This window comes from Oncorhynchus clarkii, chromosome 30, assembly GCF_045791955.1.
Source record: "Oncorhynchus clarkii lewisi isolate Uvic-CL-2024 chromosome 30, UVic_Ocla_1.0, whole genome shotgun sequence".
Lineage (NCBI taxonomy): Eukaryota > Metazoa > Chordata > Actinopteri > Salmoniformes > Salmonidae > Oncorhynchus > Oncorhynchus clarkii.
The window spans coordinates 6,704,211-6,710,805 of NC_092176.1; positions in this window are offsets into that span (position 1 = coordinate 6,704,211).

The window sequence follows — 6,595 nt, forward strand, 5'->3', positions numbered from 1 at the left end:
TGTGACCTGTTACAATGAAAGTAGAGAGAATGAAGAGAATATGTGAAAGGGCTGGGCCAGCGGTGTGCCAATTATAATCAGAGGCCTGGATCGGTGTAGCCTTCCAGTTGTTGGTGGAAACCTCAGACAGTAGGGTCTAACCTATAAATTCATCTCATCTGAGAACCAAGTCTATTCACTGATATGCTATCTTGACTCAACTCAAATTAGTCCTTTCAATATACTGGATTTTGCTTACTCCTGAAGCCTTCTAGTCTGTCATCTTCAGTGTGTGTGTACAGGAGATGATTGATAAAGTCAGGCAAACTGTGTCCTTTACTCAGTCAGAGTACCAACAATTGAGATTCCCCTATGGGCAACCAAAGTTTTTAAAAAATACGAAAACATTGTGACATAATACAACAACTGCTGGTAATTCATTCCCTGCAAAAAACAGCTTTTTCATCTGCCCAGATGTTGAATGACATTGTGTCACTGGTACAGTATGAGTGTATGTCTTTCTCATTATTTACAGTGATATGATATAGTGTTCGATACCTTGGAGGCAGCAGACAGTTGTACATCTGTGTAGTTTCCAGACCCGGGTTCAAATACATTTGTATCTGCTATTAAAAATGCTTTTTATTGTGTATTTGAGAATTTTTAAATATACAGCCCAAAACAATGACTTTTATTTGAGTATTTGAATGTTTATTTTAAAAAATTGAACAAATAAAGTCTATAAAATTGTATTTGAAAGTATTCTCAAATACTTTTCTGGAACACTATTTGAAACCCTTTTCAAATATATTTTCACCAAACATATTTCAAATACTCTGCTCTAAATGTTTAGCAAAAGCCAGATGTTTATGTACAATCCTATGAATATATGTTCTAAGTAAATTGATCAATTAATTGCTCAAAGGGACTTTAAAGTGGCAATCACCCCAACACTGTTTTGTTTACTTAAGGATCAGACCTTCTTTTTCAATTTTAGCCTAAAATGACACCCAAATCTAACTGCCTGTAGCTAATCTTTGAAATGCAAGAGAAAGGCCATACTTTCATATAGGAGATTGTAGATTTTGGCCACCAGATGGAAGCAGTGTGTGTGCAAAGGTTAAGAGTGATCCAGCGGAGAATTACATTACTGCACACTATTTTGTATCAAGTCTGCCAGGAGTTTGCCCAAATATGGCAAATTGGTCAGTTGATACATTTTCAAGTACATAACTACAGAGAACATAAAAATGGATTTTATCAAACAAAACGATGCTACATTTTATCTCTGGGACCCTCAGGATGACAAATCAGAGCAAGATGACTGATTGTAAGTACATTATTTACCTTCAGAGGTGAATGTATCAAACCAGTTGCCGTGATACGTTTTTGTTGTTGTGTACTCCTCAAACGGTAGCATGGTATTTGTTCACTGTAATAGCTACTGTTAATTGGACACTGCAGTTAGATTTACAAGAATTTAAACTTTCTCCCCATATAAGACATGTCTATGTCCCAGGAAAGTTGGCTGTTGGATACAACGTCATTCTAGTCACATTAGCACACATTAGCAACAACCACTCCGGTTTAGGGACACCTATCCTGTAGAGGTTTTAAACTGCTGAGGGATGGGGCTGGTGAAATGTTATCAAAAAGAACAAAGATATTGAGGATTACCTAATCACCCAATATCTTCCACCAACTACTGATCCTCTGAAATTCTGGAAAAAACAGTCACACACACCCAACACTGAGCTGAGTTGCTGCTGAGTACTTACATGTCCCAGCATCCTCCGCAGCTGTGAAGCGACATTTTAGCATTGAAGGGCGTATCTTCAGACCAGATCACTGCTCAATGTCCGACAAGCTTTTTGAAACCCTGCTGTTTTTTTAAATGTAACATGGCATCTTGCCATCTTTCATGAGACACCAACGTAAGGTAGCCTAGGGGTTAGAGCATTGGACGAGTAACCCAAAGGTTGCAAGATCGAAGATCAGCTCCCTGAGCTGACACGGTAAAAATCTGGCGTTCTGCCCCTGAACATGGCAGTTCCTGGGTTGTCATTGAAAATAAGAATTTGTTCTTAATAACTGACTTGCCTAGTTAAATAAAGGTAAAATAAATAGTGTGATTAAAAAGTGAAGTAAGACACATACATGTAATATCTAAATACTTGTTTTGTAAAGTAATTGAAATACCTGAAATCGTATTTGAACCGAGATCTGGTGGTGCCTATAAAAGTCAGAGTGACAAAGGGTTGTTACAAAGTAGAAATGGCACATTGAGGCTCACAACTTGGAGTCAATATTGAGACAACATTGTGTGGTGTGTTTGCCGGGAATGTGGTGGTCTCCTATGCATTTTGTATTTATGTTTAATTTACTGTTTGTTTTTGTCATGATGCGGCTAGTCTTTCCATTTAAAGGTTGAGTGAAAATATTACTTATATGGTGATAGGTAGAGAGGTCTGTTTAAGTTAGGCTGAAACACACTTAAAGTGAGATTTTAATGTTGGTATTATTATGAGTGTGTTTATATTGGTAAGCTGTTGTTGTAAAAGATCCAATATGAGCACTTAATAATCAGATCTTCTGATTGACATTCAGTATACTTTCTTTGTTTTTGTCTCAAAATGAATAAAACAAAAAAACATTGTGTTTAGATGTGTAAAGTTGTCTCATCACAGTATTTTAAAATAAAGGTACACTATAAGAACTAACATTTATCACTTTACAAACTTCGTTTTTAATTTCTTATGATTGTAGACTAATCTTATCACTCATTATAGTTACTCAATTGGATGATAATTCCACCATAAGAGGGACATTGAATAAAACATTCTCAATAACAGAGTACTGTCAGTTTGTCATTGGGGGAAGGGACAAAAGTATAGTTTTTCAACAGATATACTGTAGACTACAATATTAGTACAGTTTTTGAAATTGCTTTAGTGCTATTGGTTACATGTGGTCTGAGGTTGTGAGGCTCCAACAACGTTGGAGGCAGGTTATGGTGGAGAAATCCTTTACTTTCAATTATTTGGCAACAGCTCTGGTGGACATTCCTGCAGTCAGCATGCCAATTGCACACTCCCTCAACACTTGAGACATTTGTGGCATTGTGTTGTGTGACAAAACTGCACATTTTAAAGTGTCATTTTATTATTCCCGGCACAAGGTACACCTGTGTATTGATCATGCAGTTTAATCAGCTTCTTGATATTACACACCTGTCAGGAGAAACGCTCACTAACATGAATGTAAACAAATTTGTGCCTAAAATTTGAGCTCATGGGACCAACACTTTTCTTTTCCAGTATAGTTATTTTATCAACCAGGTAATCCAATAGCAAAAAAAATTCAGGATACATTTCCCTTTAAATGTAATATGCTATGGTACATTAAACTGTTTTCAAATTAGGCAAAACTCTTGCATTACCCATTAAAATCAACTGAACATCAAATTTCATTCAATTCTATCCCGTGTGTGATCAAAGGTGCGATCATTGAACACGACATTCACAAAAATTATTCACAGAAATAATTAAATCACAGGTGTACTGTAATCAAATGAAACAAATTAAATAAATTAAAGAAGCAGGCGCTAGTTTGCATCAAGTCTGTCTTGAGCTTTTGGCCAAACATTCTCAACCCCAGGTCCACATTGTTCATGCACCTGGGGAAAAACCTTTTGGCATGACGAATCCAAGCCTGACATAGGTCTGGATTGAGGTCATTGCATGCCTGATCCATGGCCTGAAGGAGAATGGGAATGGCATCATGGGAATTGCATCTTACACTTCTATCGTAATTGTTACAAGTTTTGGGTTTTTCCATTTTTGTTTTAAAGGTTGGACTTTAGCACGTTAGCACGTAGGGCGCACAGATTTGTGTCACCTCATTAGTCCTTATGTGTTACACCTGTGCTGGTTGCCATCTCATTAGGGGGAAGGTGTTTTACCTGTGCTGGCCCAGGTGATATTTAAGAGTGGCTAGTGCAGTGCTCCACTTGTCTTGAGAGATGTGGAGGGCTTAGTTGGCACTCCCTGTTTGATTTCGCGAAAAACATTCATTTGTCTGATCTTTAAGTTTAGTGTGGGTTTTTATTTTGTTTGCCTTCTTGGGAAAACTTAGAAGGTGCTCATGGTGGGTGTTTTTTAGGTCACAGTTGTTGTTGCTAGTCAACTTTCAGTGGATACCCCCATGAGTGTCTTTCCGAATCCCTCCGAGAACCCTACTTTATTTTGTTTTGGTTGTTGTCAGTGACTCTTTGTTAATTCCCTTTTCCGTTTGAGCAACAATTTTTGGTTTTCTTGCTGGGGAGCGTAACAGTAGTCATGTCTTGTATATTCTACTTATGTAGTGTAGTGGTCCAGTACATGACTCCGTTCGTAAGAGCATGGCACTAGCAACACGAGTTGTGGGTTCCATTCCCACTGTCGTCACATAGAAAAATGTGCAGTCTCATACAGTGCATACAGTGCATTCGGAAAGTATTCAGACCCCTTTACATTTTCCACATTACAGCCTTATCATAAAATGGATTAAAGGGAGAACAAAAATCTCTTATCAATTTAAACACAATACCCCATAACGACCAAGCAAAAACAGGTTCAGAGTTTTGCAAATGTGTGTATATATACAGTTGAAGTCGGAAGTTTACACACATAGGTCGGAGTCATTAAAACGTATTTTTCAACCACTCCACAAATTTCTTGTTAACAAAATATAGTTTTGGCAAGTTGGTTAGGACATCTACTTTGTGCATGACACAAGTAATTTTTCCAACAATTGTTTACAGACAGATTATTTCACTTATAATTCACTGTATCACAATTCTAGTGGGTAAGAATTTTACATACACTACGTTGACTGTGCCTTTAAACAGCTTGGAAACTTCCAGAAAATGATGGAATGGCTTTAGAAGCTTCTTATAGGCTAATTGACATCATTTGAGTCAATTGGAGATTTGCCTGTGGATGTATTTCAAGGCCTACCTTCACAATCAGTGCCTCTTTGCTTGACATCATGGGAAAATCAAAATAAATCAGCCAAGACCTCAGAACAGAAATTGTAGATCTTCACAAGTCTGGTTCATCCTTGGGAGCAATTTCCAAATGCCTGAAGGTACCACGTTCATTTGTACAAACAATAGTACACAAGTATAAACACCATGGGACCACGCAGCCATCATACCACTCAGGAAGGACATGCGTTCTGTCTCCTAGAGATTAACGTACTTTGGTGGGAAAAGTGCGAATCAATCCCAGAACAACAGCAAAGGACCTTGTGAAGATGCTGGAGGAAACAGGTACAAAAGTATCTACATCCACGTAAAATGAGTCCTATAACCTGAAAGGCCTCTTAATAAGGAAGAAGCCACTGCTCCAAAACCACCATAAAAAAGCCAGACTACGGTTTGCAACTGCACATGGGGACAAAGATCGTACTTTCTGGAGAAATGTCCTCTGGTCTGATGAAACAAAAATATAACTGTTTGGCCATAATGACCATAGTTATGTTTGGAGGAAAAAGGGGGAGACTTGCAAGCTGAAGAACACCATCCCAACCGTGAAGCACGGGGGTGGCAGCATCATGTTGTGGGGGTGCTTTGCTGCAGGAGGGTGGTGCACTTCACAATATAGATGGCATCATGAAGCAGGAAAAGTATGTAGATATATTGAAGCAACATCTCAAGACATCAGTCAGGAAGTTAAAGCTTGGTCACAAATGGGTCTTCCAAATGGACAATGACCCCAACCATACTTCCAAAGTTGTGGCAAAATGGCTTAAGCATAACAAAGACAAAGTATTGGAGTGGCCATCACAAAGACCTGACCTCAATCCTATAGATAATTTGTGGGCAGAACTGAAAAGGCATGTGTGAGCAAGGAAGCCTACAAACCTGACTTAGCTCTGTCAGGAGGAATGGATCAAAATTCACCCAACTTATTGTGGGAAACCTGTGGAAGGCTACCCGAAACGTTTGACCCAAGTTAAACAATTTTAAGGCAATACTACCAAATACTAATTGAGTGTATGTACATTTCTGACCCACTGGGAATATGATGAAAGAAATAGTCACTGAGATAAATCATTCTCTCTGCTCTTATTCTGACATTTCACATTGTTGAAATAAAGTGGTGATCCTGACTGACCTAAGACGTAATTTTTACTAGGATGAAATGTCAGGAAATGTGAAAAACTGAGTTTAAATGTATTTGGCTAAAGGAGTATGTCAACTTCCACTGTATATATAAAAAACAGTTATCTAATTTGCATCAGACACTTTACTCAGTACTTTGCTGAAGCATCTTTAGCAGCAATTACAGCCTCGAGTCATCTTGGTATGACGCTACAAGCTTGGCACACATATATTTGGGGAGTTTCTCCCATTCTTCTCTGCAGATCCTCTCAAGCTCTTTCAGGTTGGATAGGGAGCGTCGCTGCACAGCTATTTTCAGGTCTCTCCAGAGATGTTAGATCGGGTTCAAGTCCTGGCTCTGTCTTGGCCACTCAAAGACATTCAGAGACTTTTCCTGAAACCACTCCTGCGTTGTCTTGGCTGTGTGCTTAGGGTCACTGTCTTGTTGGAATGTGAACCTTCGCCCAGTCT